We start from the raw sequence: 21,632 nt of genomic DNA, 5'->3' as shown, positions 1-21,632 counted from the left end.
GGTGATCTTTCTCCCTTCGTGTCTGCTCTTCTGGTTTCCTCTGACTTCTGACTTCTTGTTCCTTGCTCCTTACTGTGGCCTTCTCTTTATAAGGCTCCCAGTAATATGGATTAAGAGCCACCCTGATTCAGTTGGTCACACTTTACCTAATATTTGAAAGGTCTTATTTACAAATTCATTCAAAGCCACAGGAACACAGATTGAGATTAAGAACGTGTGCTTTTGAGGTGGGGGGAATACATAATTCAATGTACCATAACCTCCCAATAAACTACTCTCACTCAATCCATGTCTGGAGAAATTCTAAGCAAGACTGCCTCTGAGTAGCATGTGGAGTTTGACTATAACTATCTCCATTAGAATGCAGTTTACATGGGGGAAAGTAAATTTGTCTTTTTTGTCCTTTAAGGGATCCCAGGCACCTGTTGAATTTCATGTTTGGAAAAATTCAATTTTTCTAAGCTCTCTTTCTAGTCTTTGCAAAACAGCACATTCAAACAGTGCTGAAAAGGACACACATGGCTGTCATCATGTGGTATGATAACTGGTAGCTGGGATAGCTGCATTATCTACTGAAAGGGGGCTGGATAAGACCCATGGCTGCTTGGGTAGACCACTTCTCACTGTCGGTGCCCAGGAGGAGTTTTTCTAACACATGGAATAAGTCACCTAGTCCCCTTCCTAATGATCGCTAAGGCATTTGCTCGTAATCTTTTTGGTCAGGGATCCATATAGGAATCTTACAAAAGTTATAGGTTCACTCCTCAGAAATAAGTAGGCATGTGCAATTTTATATACGATATCAAGGACACTTAGAAGTTAAACTGAGAACCCTCTAGAACCGTGCTTCCAAAATTGTCTGTGCTGAAGGACAAGTTTTCCTTATTTTTAAAAATTTCCAACCCATCATGGTTCATACCATAGGAGACTCACCCCACAAGTGTAACCACCCTCAAACTGGTTTGCACGCTGCTTGATTCCAGTGCTCACACACTTGGATGCCATGTCAGCAGTAAGTCTTTAAAGGCCCCTTTTCAGTTCTAGCACTCATTTTGGTGCACCAGTATCTGTCCTGTATTCTCCAGGCTACACTTTGAGTGGCACTGTTCCATAAGTCCAAGGACGCCAGAGAGAGATTCCTATATTAAAACTCCCTGATGCTTAAGACAGGAGTTCATATTCCTCACCATGGCATATGAGGCCTGGCCCCAGGCTCAGTGCACTAGTTGTCTATTCCCTTTGCCATATGATTTCATTTCTTCTTTGTAGTTTTTCCTAATCTTCCTACCTTACCTCTTATCAATCCAGGGAGGATTTATTACTGCCTCACCTGTATAGCTCTTTTTATCATCATATATATGGTTATTTATAATGATTCTTTATCCCCCTCAAAATGGTAATCTCTTCAAGTGCAGAGATGGTGACATTATATATGTTTTTCATATGTAAAAGGCTGTTCACAGAGCCTGGCATACTACAGGTACTTGATAAATGTACAGTGAATTGAGTTGAAGCAATACAAGATACTGGCCAATGAGGGTAGGAGAGCACCAATGCCCATTTCCTGAGAATTGTGTGTATTTCTTTGTCAGTTCTTGTCACTGGGGAGAGACTACGAGCTCAGCCACAGGTGCAAGTTATAGTTGATGAGAAAAGCAGAGCTGAAGATTTAGTTTTGGTCAGGGAGTAAGTTTGTCACTCTCTTGGCAGGGACTAGGCTTCAGCTGAAGGAAGGGTGATGTAAGTTTACCCTGGTCCTTTAGGGGCCGAGCTCAATGGGATAAGGGATGGGAGTATTTGGAAGCTTAGGTACACCTGCTCTTTATAGAAGAGCCCCCTTTTTTTCTCATATTGTTTTACCCTCTGAGCAGGAGTCCCTGATGTCCCAAAGGAATGACTGATATTGTCTCCTGGTAGAAATGTTTATAGTTTACTCCTATGGCCACAGCTAATTGAAAATACCACCCCCCCCCAAAAAAAAAAAAAAACTCAAACATTACAGGGCATGTGGGGGGGCGTCAACTTGACTGAAGCCAGGGACTGAAATTGATTTACTATATAAGGGAAAATGGTCACTTCTTGGAACTTGAAACCCAGGAGCTCCAGCCCAGCCCAAAGGGGGAGATTGGAGGTTGCAGAGGAAAGGAGGAATTCTGGGTTTCTGAGACAAGTTGGTGATGCCAAGGAATGGCATTGTGAAGAAATTAAACTTGTGATATTTTGGAAAAGGAGTGTGGGCAGTATAAAGGAAAACCATGTGTTGAGGAGGTAATGAGGACCATATAAGGTGAAGGTGAAAGAAAGGACTAGGGGTGTCCACCAGAATCATATTCAAAGCATAGAATGGTACTAGGAGAGTGAGGAGAGTCCAGTAGGATACCAAAGAGATGGGATGCTCTGTCCAGGCATCTCTCCTGAGCACTTGATCTGCTCACTCAACTGCTTATAGAAGCACCCCTCTGGAAGTCCAATCGGAATCTTAAATGCAACTGATCTACTAAGGAGCTCACTGTGTTTACCCCCTAATCTTCTCCTCCTCAATGTTTTCTAACTTTGTGAATATCAGTATACTCTTGCTTAGACCACTGATTTGTTACTATCAATTTCTCCATCTCAGTTATCTTTTACATCCCAATAATCATCCAGTCCTATTAATCCCAACTTCTAAACATCTTCTTAATTCTACCCACCTATTCTTATCTTTACTGAGTGTCCAGGTCAGGCCACCATCATTTTATGCCTGAATTCCCCTTGTTCCCTTTGGTCTGATCTCCAGCCTGCATCTCTATTCAACAGCCCTAAGGACATATATGACTAGGGTATTTCCCTGCTTCAAGCCCTTCAGTGATAACATGTTGCCCTGGGATACAGTCTAAACTCCTTAAAAAGGCTTTTAAGGCCTTTCATGATTTGTCCCATCTTTCTCCCCAGTCCCAGTCCTTTCTCTCTCCCTCCCACACGATCTTTCTTCTCGCCATGCTGAAACCTTTCCATTCCCTGTGCCACATTCTGAATATTTGCCCACACTCTCTACTGCCTATAGCGTTCTCTCTCTTTCTCTTGTCTCACTCTTCTTATTAGTCTTTTTTTTTTTTTCCTTTTTCAATTCCTGTTTGTTTTTGGCTCTTGGGGCAATGTCATCTTTTCAATATGAAAAAAAAGCAAGTTCAACACAAAATAGAAATGTGAAGTGTAGACTATGATAAAAACTAATCATGGTGGAGCAAAAGAGATGAGATGGCACAAAAAGATGGAGGGTGTCCTTTCCTCTCTCTTCTGGAAAATCAACTCAAACCCGCAGGTGGTGGCACTACACCTCTCAATGTCAGGTCTGCAATTTCTTTTTGGGGGATAAGAGAAGGTGGTGATTGCACTTTCTGGAGGCTTAAGAATCAACGTCAGTCTCTTTCCTCTTTGTGGACAAGGTGAAGGAAGGAACCCAATGTGAGGAAGGGAGGGAAGGATCCCACTGAGAGAGTAGGGCACACCCTTTCTAAGGGAATTGAGAGCTTAAGACAGAGCTTGGAAGGAAACTGAAAGTGGGGATAATGCTGTAATACCTTCCCTGCAGCTGAGACAGGAACAGGGAAATACCTGGAAATCATGATGTAATCATTAAAGAGACTGAATTCCCCTCCTCAAAACTGCTCTAGAATGTAGAATCCCATTGCCTTCCTTGTAGTGACTTCTACCTGCTTCAGCTCGGTTTCTTTTTCCTTGACCACCACATGCTTAAGATGGTGGCCATCTGGGCTTAGAGCACACAGTTTTAAATGGGATCTGGGTGAGTCCCACCATTTTGGAGAAATGTGTTAAAAGCAGAGAGAAGACTATTAACTTGACAGATGGGTGGGGTAGGTACCAGAAAGAAATACAGGGTTACCCAGAATTGAAGAAATCTAGGTTTCCCAGAGTGGAAAGAGAAGAGACATTCATCAGACAAAATATTTATTGAGTGCCTACTATGTGCCAGGCATTGTTTAAGAACCACACTCTCCAAAAGGAAAACAACAACAACAATAACAACAACAGGCAGAAAATGCACATTCTGAGGGAGAAGAATAGGGCAGATGAGGAAGAAGGCTAAGCAAAGTAAGAAGCCTGAGGTGATGGGGCTCTGCCTTATACCTCTTCTTCAGCCTCTTCACCGAAATTCTCCCCCTCTGCTGTGTGGCATCCTGGTACTGCTGGTGCTTGGAGACGAGGTCACTCCTGTTGCTCTTGGCCTCAGTGAACTCCATCTCATCCATGCCCTCACCTGTATACTAGTGGAGGAAGACCTTTCAGTAGAACGTGGCAGTGAACTGCTCTGAGGTACACTTGAAGAGCTTTTGGATGGCAGTGCTGTTGCCAATGAAGGTGGCCACTATCTTAAGACCACAGTGTGGGATATCACCGATGGCCATCTTGATGTTGTTCAGGATCCATTTCACGAAGTAGCTGCTATTCTTGTTCTGCACATTGAGCATCTGCTCATCCACCTCCTTCATGAACATCCACCCATGGAATACAGCAGCTATGGTGAGGTCCCAGCCATAGTGGGGTTCACAGGCAGCCATCATTTCTTGGCATCGAAGACCTGCTGGGTGAGTTTGGGCACAGTGAGGGCCTGGTACTGCTGGCTGCCATGGTTGGTCAGAGTGGTGAAGCCAGGCATGGAAAAGTGGAGTCATGGGAAGGAAACCATGTTGAATGCCAGCTTGCAGAGGTCAGCATTGAGCTGGCTAGGAAAGGGGAGACAAGTGGTGACACCACTCATAGCGGCTGAGATTAAGTGGTTCAGGTCTCTATAGGTTGGTGTGGTCAGCTTGAGGGTTCAGAAGCAGATGTCATAGAGGGCTTCATTGTCAATGCAGTAGATCTCACCTGTGTTCTCTACCAACTTGTCAACCAAGAGGGTAGCATTGTAGGGCTTGACTACTGTGTTGGACACTTTGGGTGAGAGCACCACACTGAAGGTGTTTGTGATGCAGTCAGGCTATGTTCTAGTTTGCTAGCTGCTGGAATGCAACACACCAGAGATGGATTGGGTTTTAATAAAAGGGGATTTATTTCGCTGGTTCTTCAGAGGAAAGGCAGCTAATTTTCAACTGAGATTCTTTCTTATGTGGGAAGGCACAGGGTGATCTCTGCTGGCCTTTTCTCCGGGCCTCTGGGTTCCAACAACTGTCCCTGGGATGATTTCTTTCTGCATCTCCAAAGGCCTGGGCTGGGCTGCAAGTGCTGCGATGAGGTATGCTGAGCTGCTTGGGCTGTGCTATGTTGCCTCTCATTTAAGCACCAGCCAATTAAATCAAACATCATTCATTGCAGCAGGCACACCTCCTAGCCGACTGCAGATGTAAAGAGCAACAGATGAGGTTCATGTACCATTGGCTCATGTCCATAGCAACAGAACTAGGCACCTTCACCTGGCCAAGTTGACAACTGAATGTAACTACCACAGCCTGCTCTTCACGGATCTTGCTGTTGAGGAAGGTGCCCATATAGAGCCTGTGCCCCTGCCCAGCAAGTGGATCAGTTGGAAGCCCTGTACGCTGTCACAGCTTTTGGCCTCCCATACTACATCCAGGACTGAGTCAACCAGCTTGGCCCCTTCTGTATAGTAGTCTTTGGCCCAGCTGTTGCCTGCCCCAGACTGAACAAAATCAAAATTGTCTGGTCTGAAGATCTGGCCAAAAGGACCTAAGTGAACAGAGTTCATGGTCCCAGGTTCTAGATCCACCAAGATAGCATGAAGAACATATTTGCCACCTGTGGCTTCACTGTAGTACATGGAGATGCAGTCCAGCTGCAGGTCACTGTCCCTCTGGTAGGTGCCTGAAGGGTCGATGCTGTGTTCATTGCTGATCCAGAAGTTGGCACCAATCTGTTTGCCACCCTGACCAGCCTGGATGTGCACAATTTCCCTTATGGTTAAAATATTTTTTACTTTTTTGTTTGCCTCAAGGTGTGTGCAGTGCAAGAGAATGAGAGGGAATCTTTCTCTGCGAGTTGCCAGCTGGCAGGATGGATTGTGCCCCGGAGACTGGAGCAGTGAGGTCTGAATGTGGCAGCAGGAAGGCTCTTAGAGGAAGAAGAAAGCTTCTTATTAGTCTTTAAGTCTCACATTACCTATCACTTATTTTGGCTCCCCAGTATTAAATTAGTTGTCCCCTCATATGGAGTCACACTGATCTTCCTCTTGTCCTTCTCTTTCTTCCTCTTACTGTTCTGGTTTGCTCATCCACTTTTTCTTCACTGGACAGCAAACTTCTTGAACACAAGGACAGTGTCTTATTCACTTTTGTATTTATGGCATCTGATAGGCCTTAAATCCTTCAGTGACTATCACTGGAATAAATGAAGGACTAAATGAATAATTTCAAAGAAAATCAAGAAGAATCTGAGTTATCAGGACCAAGAGAAAAAAATCATGTGGATAGAGACTCAAGAGCACTGACCTGTGTCTGCCCATTGAATGAGAACTGTTAGAAATGAGACAAATGTGGTTGGACATGCACCCAGGTAGAAAGTGAATATTTTAACAAGGGACTGAAGGGTATAAAAATGGACTAGACCTTGTGTATTACTAGACTCTGGCAGAAAACAGTATTCCATTCAGATTGTTTGCCTGAAGAGATTTTAATTAAGATACTACTTTCAGTACTGTATTTAGGATTAAGGGAACCTACAAAAGATGTTGATGCACCAAGAGACTAGCATAAGTGGGAAGTTGTTACTATGGCTAGGACCAAAGGACAAAGGCAGGAAATAGTGTTAAAGCTAGCGAGAATGTGGCATAGGGGCTAATAATCAGGAGTTTTGATGTTGAGTCAGGAAGGGGACAGGGAAGAAAGACTGTAATCTCTGTCTTGACTTGCTGCTGCCCTCTTTTAGTCAAGCCCGCTGGGAAGCCAGAGGATGAGGGTATTGGCTTCTCAGGGCTCAGTGGGGCAGTAAAGGCAGATCTGGAGGCATAAATGAAAAATAACTAGCACACCTAGTTGTGAAAGGAAAGAAAGCTAATAAGAAAAGAAAATGTTTCCAAGTTCTGGAGTTAGAAGAGAATTTTTAATTATTGAAAGACCCATGGAAAGAACTGGAGACTTGGGAGAGACTCGGGACTGCTTTAAACCTGTACCAGGTGGACTGGATAACGTTGGATGAGGCACCTGTGATTTAGCTCACGGATAGCGTATATTGGAGATTTGTTCCCTCATAGTATTGTGAAGGTCAGATGCCCTTGAGCATCTGGGTTGTTAAAACATCATGATCTGGAGCAGGGATGGTGTTTCCAGAGAAGAAGTGTGGGGGTGGGGCTGTGGGAGCAGATGAATGTTCTGGAGCTTGGCCTTGGAAGACATCTTCCACTTTGTGGCTGTTCACAGGTGATGTATGGGAGAGCACTGGACACTGAGTGTGGTGGTTGTTGCTGTCGTGGTGGTGAGGTGTGATGGGTGTGTACACATGTCTCTGTGGGCATCTGGGGGTGTTCTTTGGGGATGGCCTGCTCTGTTCTTTTGTCATACATGACCTGGCTTAATTTCTTCTGAAAATGCAGTTCTTCCAAGTGTATTTTGCGATATGCATGATATACTACTTTCTATTAGGACAGATCAAGAAGAAATTGCCCTAAATTTTAGCAGGAAAAATTTAGTTTAGACTTAACGGATGGCTTTTAATAAGTTGCAATATCAGATTCCCTTTTGACCGCAGGAGGACATCATTGTACTCTGCCACTCTGAATTACATCACATGCCTAGACAGCAGGGATTCCACATTTTCAGTGACTCTGCCTGTCTTACTTTGGGTGACTCTTTGACTCTGGCCCTTCCTGCTTCCTTGTCCAGGTCGCTTCCTTTCTCCTTAATTGCAGGGCACAGAGAGCAGAACTGAAATGCAAAGCTGTCCTTCTTGCCAGTCACTCTGGGAGAGAGCTCAGGAAGACTCGGACAACGTGGTCTACACTTCTCTACTTAAACATGGTCTACACGTCTGTACTTAACCTGACCGGTCGTCAGCTCTCTTACCTCTTTTCTCTCTTTCTCCCCTTGCTTACTGTTTTAGTTTTCCCAATAAAATACCATGCAATGAGCTGGTTTAAACAAAGGGAACTTACTAGCTCATGACATTGAGGCTAAGAGAAAGTCCAAATCAAGGCATCATTAAGGCAGCACCTTCTTCCTGAAAACTGGTGTTCTGGGGCCGGCCGCCAGTGATTTGGTCCTTGGCTGCTCTGTCATAAGCGATGCACGTGATGGCCTCTCCTGGCCTGTCAGTACTCTTCTGGGTTACGCTGAATTTCAGCTTCTTGCTTCCCATGGCTTTCTCTCTTCTCTCTCAATTTCATTCTTCTTATGAAGGATTCCAGTAATAGGATTAAGATCCACCCTGGGCCACACCTTCTTAACGAAAGTAACATCATCTGAAGCTCCTACTTACGAGGCGTTCACTCCCACAGGAATGGATTAAGTTTAAGAATATGTTTTTCTGGGTACTACAAATAGTTCCCAAACACCACTTTTGCTGAGCTCCGAACACACTGGCCTCCCTAGCTGTTCCCCAAGAATCCTGCCCTGAGGCCTTTGCACAGGCTCTTCTTTATGCCTTAATGGTTCTCTATTCAGATGTGTGTGTATGTGTGTGTGTGTGTGTGTGTGTGTGTGTGTGTGGCCTTCTCTGGTTACCCTGTCTAAAAGGCAGCCCCTGTCTCTCTGTATGCCTGTCATAGAACTGACCATTCCATGTCAGTGTATTAGTCTTCTAATTATTTGTCTATAGCCTGTCTCCCCAGTGAGAGTGTGAGCTTGACAAGTGCAGACCCTTCAATCCCTCTGTTCTTTGCCTCCTGGACACCTAGACCAGAGCCTGGCAGATAGTGGTCAGTAATTATGGAGTCAACGTGTGCAGACAATAGAAATATTTTAACCATTTCAGCCTTTTCTTGCCTCACATTGTTTCAGAGAGAATGTTGTATGCACCTTATCTTCGTCATTGTTGTGCACAGGTATTTCTGACCTGCTGACGACCTCTCCATGCTGACCCACAGAAGGGTGTGTGAGACATTGGCACTTCCCCTCCTGCTGTGAGTCGCCTGCCCTGGAGAGTACCTTAATAGGGATAGATGCTGCCAGCCTTGTCCAGTCAGTGGCTAGTGCTGAGGAAGTCTTCCTAATGCCAAGATTCGGTGTTTTGACCTCATGTGTTCACAGATTTAAGCCTTCTTCTCCCATATTACATTGTTGGTGGTGATGATGATATTTTGGTTCTCTGTTGGAAGGGTTTTTGATCCTGTTTCTCATTTGGTTGAGTACTCAAGCTTGGAAGAGAAAAAATTCTGTATTAAAATGATTCTGAGTAAAGTGTTAGCATCGGGCCTGGGTTGATCCAGGCTCAGAGAATGATTGTGGACTCATCTTCTCATAGAACTGCTTTCGTGGAAACTATCAAGTTAAGGTAATTGTGAATAGCTACGCCTGTTTGCAGTTCATGAGACTGTGCCTGGCCTAGGGGAGTGGGGAGTCGTCATGCAGGCCTTGGGCCTGTATAGCTAGAACACTAAAACAAATGATGGGAGACATAGGCTGCAGCACCTCTGTGACAAGATGGTCTCCATACACTCTGGTTTTTATTGATGTTGGTGAGGGAGAGAAAGAAGCTGGGGTACTTACATAGCCGCTGACCTCCTATTGAACTGAAGACTTTGTGCCTGCTGTATTTTAGGCCTTATACATTTCTATGAAGATAAGTGAAAATAGTACTAGGTGAATGGTCTTTTGTGTCTTGTGAGTTTAATTGCCAATTTAAATCCATAAAGACTCCTGTATCAGAACAACAGGAAGCCTTATCAAAGGTCCCAACAGTGACCGATGTAAGGAGGCACAGACAGAAAGAGGAAGTTCCAGAAAAGGTGCTGTCAGGAGGGCATGAGCCAGGTCCAAGATTTAGGACTTGGGTGTCACGGCCTTGGTTTCCTTACCTTGAAAATGACATTATTTCACAGTTATGCTAATTATATGAATTAGAATATGTCTGTTGAATATGTTATTCTCTGACCCACCTACTGGAGCTTCTTCCTCCTGTACATTCCCAACTACAATTTAGTTTTCATATTTGCTTCCTGCTCTGCTCCCTTGCACGTGCAGTTGTCTCTGAATGGAAGTCACACAAGTACTGGGTTTGTAAAAGGCAGTGCATGCTGTCTCTTAAACTTTTTGGAACCTTCCTTTCCTTCATCCTGGAGATGTAAGATCCTCTCTTGGATTCCCCAGTTGGGTTTTAATCCTCAACAGTTTGAGTCTTGGCATTCCTATTATCCATATGTTTCTTGAGTCTGAGAAAACTTGCTTGAAAGGATGAAGCTCTCCCATTTGTCTCAGTCCACTTGATTTCTCAATGAACCTAATTACATGTGTGTGTAATTGAATACCAGGAGAAATCTTCTGGACATGTGATAATGGAAAAGCCAGAGTTAGTAATTCTTGTTCCTTCTTGAGTTTGTATGGGGGAAATAAAATATATTTTGGTTTGTGATAGTGAAATGTTCTCTGGATGCCTGGTGGTATTGTAGATAAGCTCTGTGAGGGCAAAGACAAGGTCTTAACCACTTTCCATTTACTTTGCCTGGCAGAATTCAAGCATGAAAGGCCGTCTGCACAAAAGTAAACGGTGTAAGAAATTGGCTGTAAGAGTGGACATGTCTGAGCTTGAATCATGGCTTAGCCATTACCTAGCCCTCTAATCTTGGACAAATTTCAACTTCTCTGAAACCTCAGTTTTGATAGCTATACAATAGTAATAATAATAATATTCAATTAAGAATATACTGTGGGGACTGAATAAGATAATGTATACAAAGCATTGATCAGGGTGCTTAGAATGGGGTAAATATCCAGTAAGCATTGGTATTTGTTGGGGATACTATGTTGTCATCATGGTCATTTATGCTGCATTGTGTGCATTGAGCTGACCTCTGGACCTTGGCACATTGTCTTCCTTTTCCCTAAAATGCCTTTCTCTGCTTGGTGAATTCTTTTATATCCTTCAAAGCTTTCTTCAAACATGTAGCTGCCAGGAATTGAGACTCAGCCACCTTAGTGACTTTATAGCCTGCTATCAGAAGAGCTAGTAAACATTTATTATTGTTCATTAAATAATAATCAACCAAAAGGAGTTTGTGAGGATTCCCCATGAGATAAACATGCATTGTAACCTGGATGTAAGAAGCCATCCAAATGTTGGCTATCGTTTGTCCTAATAATGAAAGCATTCAACCATGGACATCCTCTAACAGTGTTATGGACAAACCCAATGCATGGTATGACTTGGGATGCTACAGAGAACTCTCCAGAATTGGGTGGCTGATTGGTATAGCTTGTATCTATGATGTCCTTCATTTCTGAGATTTCCAAGTTTCTGTCATTTTTAGTTTTACATTCAGTAGAACAAACATTGTCCTTGGATCCAAAATTCCAGGGTTTATTCTCAGACTCTCCACTCAGCAGCTGCATTAGTTTAGCAGTCACGTCCTCTAGGTTTGTTATTTTTATAAAATGAAGATGATAACATATGCTTCACATGGTTTGTGTGAGGAGCATTTAAAACAATTTTATGAAAGCATTTTTTAAAATTCCATGGGAATGAGTAGTATAGTTACTACTCAGAGTTACCTCTGAGACATCATGTTAGGAATAGAGAGTAAAGGGTGTTAATACAAAAAACAAAACTCAATCAACCAAAAGATTCTTATACTCTTGCCTGAATTTTTTTTTTAATTAAAAAAATTTTTTTTTCTTGCCTGAATGTTAAGACTAGGGTAAAGGAAGAAATGTTCTTGGAGAGAGAACTACCCTATTATTTGGGAAATCAGCTCAATGATCTCCTTGCTTTCCATGAGAAGCACCAAACATTGTCTGGTTGGGGATGGTCGAAACAAAGAGGATGCTAAAATCCTTCTGTATGCTACAGCCACCAACTTTTTCCAGCTAGGCAGAGGAGTGAGAGATGTAAGGGGGGAAGAATGGAGAAGAGTTGCTGGATAGGGAAGGGGTTTGGTATAGTGAGAAGGGATCCAGCAGTAAGTCCTAAGTCAGACCCTAAAAGGGAGATCACCTAACTTAACACAAAGACCCCTTTACTTGAGATGGGCCAAAGGTCAATGATGTTTGCAGCCCATATAAGGAGTTTCCAAGTCTATGCTATTATTCACTTCTATTATCTCTATGCCATTAGTAAAGACAACTACACATACTAGACTATTATTACTTGAGTTAATAATACTATGGGGAATGAAGGAGATGGGGGTGGGCTGTGTCCATGCAGTGGTGCGAGGAAGGGGGCAGTAGACAGAACGAGCAGGTGATAAGAATGACAGAGATGCTCAAGGAATATCCTGAGCTGAAATTTGGAACAACAAATAAAAGGTGAAAACTATGTCCTCCTCCCAAGGATTTCTCAGAAATGTCTGTGAAGGGACTGAATTTCTTGCATCTAGTGGGGCTTGAATAATTATATTTCCTTATTAAAAGAGAGCCTGACCCAGTGGCCAGGGGTACTTAAGGTTGCTCAGGTTGTAGTTTCCCACCAGATACTAAAGCCCAGGAGGGCAAGGACAAAGCTTGTCTTGTTTTCCATTGTATCCTTATGACTAGAACAGTGTGTGGTGCTTAGTAGGTCTGAATAAATATTTGTATTTCCTGTTTTTTATTATATGTTCAAATAAATTTTTTATTTTGGGATACTGTTGCAGAAAAGTAGCAAAGATGATACAGAGAGTTCTCTGTTTACAGAGAGCCTCTCTGTGTACGTGCTATGATGGTATACTCTTTTTTTTCCAGTGCAATGCTTTCAGATTTAGGTCAGATCATGTTCTTCCTCTGCACAAAATTCTGCAGTGATCTCCATAAGCCAAAGTCCTACAACAGTCCACAAGATCCTACAGGGGTAAACCCTGCACCCAATTTTCCTCATTGTTAACAACTTACATCAGTGTGATACATTTGTCAAAACTAAGAAATTACCGTTGGTCATTATTATTAACTAAACACTGAATTTGCTACAATCCCACCAGTTTGCCCACCAATGTATTTCTTCTGTTTGGGGATCCAGTCTAGGGCACAACATTGTACTTAGTCATCATGTCTTCATAGTTCCTCTGACCTTTGAAAATTTCTCAGTCCTTCTGGGTTTTCTTGTTTCAGGTTGTTAGTTCTACAGAATATTGGTCAGATATTTTGTAGAATATCTCTCAGTTTGGGTTTGTCTAATGTTCTTCCCATGAGTAGAATGGAGGTATGGATTTCTGGGAAGCTACATTGCCCATTGGTTTAGGACTCTCCCCTGAAGAAGTTGCAAATGGGTGTTAAGAGCTGAGCTGAGCTGAGAGAACTGGCTTCCAGGAGTCAAAAGTAGTCTATTAAGACAAAAAAATTAACGTGAAAGTAACAGGACTTTAATCATTGTGATGGCAAAAGCAAGAGGCTAACCTGGATAAAGTGCCAATTCCCCCATTCCATTTTTCCCCACGGAATGGTGTTAGTCAAGGATCAAATGGCCCCATAGTACTAAGGGAGCCCCCAAACAGAAGGCCTCTGTCATTTTAAGGGAAGAGAGAAGGGAAAAGGCTAAGAGAGAAAAGTACTGAGCACTGAGTCAGAGTGGAGAAGGGTGTTTTCAAGGACTCTCCCTCCTACCCCGTTGGAAGGTTTCACCAGTAGTGCTAGAGAAAGGACTTTGCCTAGTAATGCAGATATGGGTAAAAGGCTGACCAGCTAGGAGTACTTGAGTTCTTGATTTCAATTCCATTTAGAGACTTCAGTGCACTGGCTGTGTACCAAGTCTGGTATGGGGAGGGCAGTTTTCCCTACATGAGGCCTTCTAGGCAAAACTTTTGTAATTGCTATGGCCAGGCCTGGAAAATATAGGATTTTGGCCAGGAGTTGGTCTCTTCATGAGAGAGTAGTGCAACAGGTGAGGTAACTTGTTGAGTAAAGTTCAAATGAAGCAGAAGCAATCTGTACTGAATTGCCATCCTTTGGGTAATGCTCCTAAACTCAGCTGCCTTAGTCAGGATGAGAGACTACTCATAGGTCAGCTCAAACCCATCTGTGAACCTCTTGATTCATGGTGGTTAGTATCATGAAGCATCCAGCAGGCTGTCTTCTTTTATAAAGAATGATCTTTTGATTACTGCTTTGGTCTCTCAAAGCCAGCTTGTGGTGATTTCTGTAGCTTAAGAGTGTTTCCTCTGAATACTTCTGAGGAGAAACCAAGGTCACTGTGATAGAAGGAAATAGAAGGGAAAAATAATTTAGAATCAGTTATATCTTCTCCGAAACTCTTTGATGCTATTGTCCCCAAACTCGCCTTATATTCCTCTCTGTTGCTTGTCTCCTCTGAGTGCTAACACTTTAAGGAATATTTGATTTTTTGCTTCTTGTGTTATTTTATGTTGAGGAGCTTGCTTTCCCAACTGCACCAGTTTGAATGTATTGTGTACCCCAGAAAAGCCATGGTCTTTAATCCTGATTTAATATTGTTTGGGTGCGATGTTTTTGATTACGTTACGTCCATGGAGATGCGACTCACCCATTTGTGTGTGGGACCTTTTGATTAGGTGGTTTCCATAGAGATGTGTCTCCACCCATTCAAGGTTTAGGTGGTTTCCACAGAGATGTGTCTCCACCCATTCAAGATGGGTTACTTACTAGAATCCTTTAAGAGGGAACCATTTTGGAAAAAGCTTCAGAGCTGACAGTGAGAACAATGTTTAGAGATAAAGAAAGAAAACAGGTAAGCTGTTTGAAATGAGAAGCTGGGAGAGAAAGCCTGCAGATGTCATCATGTGCCTTCTGAGCTGACAGAGAAACTCTGAACATCATCAGCCCTTTTTTGAGTTAAATTATCTTTTTATGGATGCCTTAGTTTGGACATTTTTATGGCCTTAGAACTATAAACTGATAACCTAATAAATTTCCTTTATAAAAGCCAACCTATTTCTGGCATATTACATTTCCAGCAGCATTAGCAAATGAATACAACAATATATTGGAATTGTGCTAGTCCCAGCAGGAGGGCCCAGGTTTAGGAGAGGGAAGAGAAAGAGTGGAGTTAGGGAGTTTGGATTGCCACATCACCCAGTCCTGTGTCAGCTTGTCAAGTCTCTTATTCTCTCTGCACCTGAGGCCTTCATCTGTAAAATGGGGATGATAATAAAACTGACCCCAGAGGAATGCTGTGATGACCAAAGGAGATATGGGAAGAGTTAAGTGTATGTGAAGAGTGTCTGGTTGATGATAATGTGCTGTTGAACTGCTTGATGCTAAGTCTTTTTTCTTCTTTAAAGAAGATCCATTGAAATAATAAGGAAAAGGAAGAAATATAATCAAATGGTTCAGGTTCCTTGCTTGGATATTGAAAGCCACACTTTGTGGGGAGAAGAGGAAGGAGCAGTCAGAGGGGGGATGGGTATCACATTCAAACATTCCCTCCTCTTGGCCCACTGTATTTGTGTTTCTGGTCTGGGCTTTTCTGGTGTCACTGAACTGTATCCAGTAGTCCACTTCCAGGGAGTCTCCAGGCCTCTGGGTCCTTTCAGTGCCAGGACTTAAGCCGAGGAAAGAGTGCATAGATGGAAAGATGTTTGTGAATACCGATCCTGAGACACTCTGAGCCTGATGTGAGAGGTAGAACTTGTTAAAGCTTGTGTTTTGTTGCACACCTTCCCTTCTTTTTCTCTGAGTTGTGGGCTATGGGCAGAGTTGGTATTTAAGATTCTGCGTATCCAAGTAAAACAATTCTGCAGAGACCCCTATCTAAGCTTAATGGAGTGTGTTCTCCCCGCTTAAGCCACCTGACTGCAGATGCCTCTTCCATTGAATGGGATTTTCATTATGTTGCAAGTCAGCTCTTCAGGAGAAACCACGGCCTTTCAGACTGATGTGGGAGAGTAAGGAGAGAAGTGATGGTAGGACAAATTTCAATTTTTTGGAAACTGTAAGCTCTTTCATCTTGAATACATTTTGGAAGCTTACATCCCAGAGTTTTCTTGAATTATCTTCCTCGCCACCTGCATTCCCACTGCCACTGTGGTTATGATCCTGGTATCTTGTGGTGGGTGTTCTTCCTTTCACCTCCAGTAGCACTTCATTTTACAAACATTATCATATTTAATCAGCATAACATCAAGTTGGTAGAATAATCATCTCACCTATTGGCTCTTTCTACCTATTTTATAGTTAGTAGTATAGCATATAGCCTCATTTCCTCTCCATATAGAATTTATTTGAGGGCAGGTGTCATATCTTACTCATTTTTTTTTATTTCCCATAATAATTTGCTCAGGGTGAGACCTAAAATAAGGGCTTCTTAGAGTTCTGTTGGATGAATAAATAGTTTCAATGATACTTTTGTATATTTTGTTAATGGCAATATTTTGCTTTAAAAATAAGGGATGCTTTCAGAGTAATTGTGGTTTATGAAACTGTACAAGCATAAGCCTTATATTCAAGGGCCACACTGAAGAAAGCAACTTATACTTATTCCTGCACAAGTTATTGTATTTCTTGGCTTTTTCTAAGTTCATGAGGCCATTGGAATTTCACAGTCATTTTGGATATGAGGAAAGAGAAATCAGAGATAGACATCAGAACTACGAAGAAAGCAAGAATAGAAAGGACTTGCGAAGGTCTAGAGATGGAGTTGACCCTGAGCCAAGCCATCAACAGAAGTAAAGGTAAAAAGTAGGAAGAGCCATTGTTCAAGAATAGTGTGCAAGCACAGGCACATGCCTTGAGAAAATCCAGTTCCTCTAAGGGACACTGGGCTCTAGGGCCTTCTTGCTTCCTTCTCAAGGAAGCCTTATAGCCAAAGTGGATTGGAATGTTGTATAACTTTAGTAGATCTTGGACTTGATAATGAAAGGTGATTATCTCTTCTAAAGACTGAACCATCTATGTTGACCCATATCTCTATTTTGCATTGTATAGTTCTGATTTCTTATTTCTTAGAGCTATAAGAACTGCTTTGTTTACTGGATCTGTGAGCTAGAGAGTCCAGTGTTCCATTTCTGACAATGGGTAGAGTGTAGGAGGTCATAGCTATCTTTCTTTATTTTTAAAATATTTTATTGATAAATATCCCCACACATACATTCTATACATGGTATACAACAATGGCTCACAGTATCATCACATAGTTGTGTATTTTTTAGAACATTTATACCATTTGAAAGAGAAATAAAATGAAAAAAGAAAAAACTCACATACCAAGTCCCTTACCCCTCCCTCTCATTGACCACTACCATTGGTGGTGGTATTTCTAACTACCCAATTTATTTTACCCTTTGTCCCCCCCCATTATTTATTTGTTTTTTTATCCATATTTTTTACTTATTCATCTATACCCTGGATAAAAGGAGTAACAGACACAAGGTTCTCATAATCCCACAGTCACCTTGTAAGAGTTATATCTTTATACAATCATCTTCAAGAATCGAGGCTACTGGATCACAGCTCAACAGTTTCAGGTACTAAAATACACCATAAATTACAAAGGGATATCTATTTAATATATAAGAGTAACCTCCAAGATAACCTCTACACTCTATTTGAAATCTCTCAGCCACAGAAACTTTATTTGTCTCATTCTTTCTTCCCCCTTTAGGTCAAGAAGACTTTCTCAATCCCTTGATAGTGGGTCCCGGCTCATTCCGGGATTTCTGTACCATGTTGCTAACGTTGCTAGGAAGATTTACACCCCCGGGAGTCATATCTCACATAGGAAAGAGGGTAGTGAGTTCACCTTTCAAATTGGCTTAGAGAGAGAGGCCACATCTGAGCAACAAAAGAGGTTCTCTGGGGGTGACTTAGGCCTAATGTGAAGTAGGCTTAGCCTCTCCTTTGCAGGAATAAGTTTCATAGGGACAAACCCCAAGATTGAGGGCTTGGCCTATTGATTTGGTTGTCCCTACTGCTTGTGAAAATATCAGGAATTCTCCAAATGGGGAAGTTGAATATTTCCTCCTTTCTCTCTAGTCACCCAAGGGGACCTTGCAAATACTTCCTTTTTCACTGCCCAAATTACTATGGGATATATTGGGGCATCTCATTTACCTGGACAAACCAACAAAATCTCACATCCTATTCAAGAATTCATGTACTTATCCACCCAACAATTTTGAATGAGGATTAAAAAACATGGTGTTTCTGGGGTACACAGCAGTTTCAAACCAGCACATTCCACCCTCTGCATGGAATCATCATGGAAACATGATAGAAATCATGGAAACATACCCAAAAGCATGTCATAGCTATCTTTGTTGATATTACTGTCAAGGGTGAGTGATTTGAGCATATGTATCAACTTTTCTTTGTAATTTATATCAAACATGAATCGGTCTCAACCATTCCTGAAATTCCTTATAGTTTAGTCTGGATCATTTCTTTGGAATTAACAAGGCTCACAGTTTTAAAAACTTCACTTCAATCAAAAACTTCACTTCAATTATCCAAAATAAAGTGACTGTGGTTTAGAGGAAAGAACCATAGACTTGGATTCAGAAAACATGAGTTTTAATTTCAAGTGTGCCACTTAGTAAGCATGTGCTGTTATTATCAGATTCTTTTTGGAATACATACATGAATATGTATCTGCAAGCATAATGACCTTGGGGTTTTGAAATAAGATGGTCTGATCAGAGTGAATATTGGTGTCAGAGGACCTGGTTAACAAAATTCGTTCTATTACATACCAGTGGTGTAATTTTGAGATATTTACATGGTTCTTTTAGTGTAAACTTCCACACAGTATAAAGTGGATAATAATAGTGCCCAATGTCAAGAGTTGTTGCAAGGATTAAAAGAACAAGATAAAGCCAGAAAACGCTTAGCACGGTACCCAACCCATGATAAAAACCTAACACATAGTAAGTATTATTTTTATTGTTCATATCCACATATACTAGCTATATGATCTTGGGCCTGCCACGTAAAATCTTGGCTTTGGGTTTGTTATTTATGAAATGAAGGAAGTAAAATTCCAAATTCACAGAGTTATTACTTTGTATATCAGAAATCACTATAAAAATTTAAGTTATAATTTCTTCCTTCCAGACTCAAGCTGGGGAATATCTAGTGCAAGTCTGGGATTTGCTGACCCACAGTATAGTTATTTTGGTTGCATCTGTAATGGTTTAATAGATTTCAACCACATATCCTTTTAGCATTTGTATGTGTGTGAGTCTGTGGTGTGTTTGGCCTCTGTCTTCATGTGGCAGTTTATCAAATCTTTTGATCATCTAAGTTTTTCTGGACCTTATGCATCTATGTTGTATCTTTTTTTTTTTTATGGAGCAATGACCAGAGATATCCTGGAACATGTACAGATATTTAAAGAACACTATAGACAGCAAAATTAAAATATGTGCCCATGGTGCTCATTTTAACATGACAATGTCCTTTCCAACCCAGGAACTAGACAAAAGACAGGCATAATTAAGCAAACTCCCCAAGTTAGTACACAAACACGGAGTTTCTCAGGCCTGAGCCATCATAGCCTATCTTGTAATTTACAGGCTAGTTATTATTTACAAGGCTAACATACTAGCTGTGGTTGTAGGGCATAAAGGGAAGGATTTTTTCTTTTATAAAATTTAAAATACGTTCTGTGATTTCCACTCCATACTACCTAAATTATCTGACATAAAAGAGAAAATGATGTGTAAAAACACACACTTCTCTGAATTGGCCCATTTTTCAGGAGAGTCATTGATCCTTGAAACTGTTGACAAATCACAGCTAGAAAAAAAGATTATTCCTGACAATGAGAACTGGAGTAAGATTGTTCATTTCCTGGCACATGGGAGAAACTGCCCTGGTTGCTTTCCAGGGAGCCTACCCTCCAAATTGCTTCGGGGAAAAACAAGGCCAATAAAATAGCTTTAATAATTCTTGATGAGACATGTGGCCTTACCAAAATGTTTCTGGGTCTTTTATGTTAAAACACTCTGCTTTTAAGAACATAACTTTAGATATGTTTTTTCCCCAATGACAGCATATCATTCAAATCAGTGCATATCATGAAAATCCCAACTTTGCTGCATTTAGAAGTTTAACTGCTTGAGCAGTGACATATATCATAAGCTGGAGTATTTTCAGTAGTCATAATCAAAGAGCGAATGCCAGCTTCTTTTCCTTTTGTGTCTCTTACATGAATAATCCATAGACCATAGACTCTCTGAGCTGGGTGGGAATTTAGAGATCCTTGAAGCTGATCTTTCCATGGTTTAGGAGTGAAGCCATTATTTACAGTCACTGCATTTGATGTCTGGCTGGCTAGGGCAGTCTATTTGAAATACGGGCAGGTCTAATACAGTTTTTGTCAAATCTGCCAGCATGTTAGAATCATCTGAAATGCTAAAAAACTTAAGTATTTTTGACTGGTTGAGAATGCATGATTCTCAACCAGTTAAACTGGAATCTATAGCTACACTACTTGTAACAGCAACATTTTTGGAAATATCCTAAATGCCTAAGAGAAGCCTGGTCAAAATACTGTGGATTATTATACAGATGTAGAAGTGGGTGGACTCTACTTGTTACAATAACGTTTATACAGTTATTTATTTTTTGCATGCTGTATGGCAGGGTCACATTTCATTCTTTTTCCATGTGGGTATCCCATTTTTATAGCACCATTTGTTGAATTTTTATTTGTTTTTTTCTTTCATTTGCTTGCTTGTTTGTTTTGGGGAAGTGCATGGTCCGGGAATTGAACTCGGGTCTCCCACATGGCAGGCGAGGATTCTACCACTAAACCACCCTTGCACCGCCTCTTGTTATAATAACATTTTATCCCAGGAGACAGCCTATATGATAGAATGGCAAAAATGAGTAAAATGACAACTTATTTGTGAGAAATTAGGAAAAAAGAGAAGGGAGTCATAAATATTTACATGAATACAATCAGAGGAGGAGGGAGAGGGGAGAACTCACAGGCACATGGGAGTTAGAGATAATGCTGTAGTCCCTAGAATGGGCAGTAGGCCCAAGGTGTTCATTATATTATTTTAAAATAAAGTAGAATGGAAGAGGATAACACATGGACCAAAGATGATAGTGTGTCTTCAAGCAAAGGTTATAATTCTATTAGTTTGAGGCTGCAGAACAAAACAAAAAGAAAAAACAAAAAGTAGGCTGAGGCAGAAGTGGAAGCAGTATCTCTAGAAAGTGGTGAAAGAAGCTGGGCAGAGATAACAGGGAATTGCAGGAAGAAATGTTTGGCAGCAAGATGGAAAAATAGTCTCATTTTTAAGATGAGTTGTTTCTGACCCTAAGGTTATCAAGGCATGAGATATATATCATGTTGACCATTTTTGCCTTTGTAACTCAATATTTTTGAGGGTATAATTTATATGATTAACAAATTCTATTTTAAGTGTAAAGTTTGATGAGTTTTGACAAATACTTACCCTGTGCTCCCATTCCCACAATCAAGATACAGAACTTTTCCACCACCCCACAACTCCCCCAATGCAATGTTCCTGGCCACAGGAACCACTGATCTGTCTTCTGAAGCTGGAGGTTAGTTTTGGCTTTTCTGGAGTTTATATCAATGGAATCATGCACTATGCACTCTTTACTGTTTAGCTTCTT

The 21,632-nt window shown here is 41.4% G+C and overlaps 1 long non-coding RNA gene and 1 pseudogene across 2 annotated transcripts in view; one reads left to right on the top strand and one right to left on the bottom strand.

Moving 5' to 3' along the window:
- The window catches only part of LOC143686489 (uncharacterized), a 174,911-nt gene that overhangs the window by 25,515 nt on the left and 127,764 nt on the right, over window positions 1-21,632 (top strand). The window lies entirely within an intron of this gene.
- Window positions 4,123-5,908, bottom strand: LOC143686488 (tubulin beta chain-like; annotated as a pseudogene).

Source organism: Tamandua tetradactyla, chromosome 6 (genome assembly GCF_023851605.1).
Source record: "Tamandua tetradactyla isolate mTamTet1 chromosome 6, mTamTet1.pri, whole genome shotgun sequence".
Taxonomy (NCBI): domain Eukaryota; kingdom Metazoa; phylum Chordata; class Mammalia; order Pilosa; family Myrmecophagidae; genus Tamandua; species Tamandua tetradactyla.
Note: the sequence above shows the minus strand (reverse complement) of the source record. Positions and strands in the feature narration are given on the sequence as shown.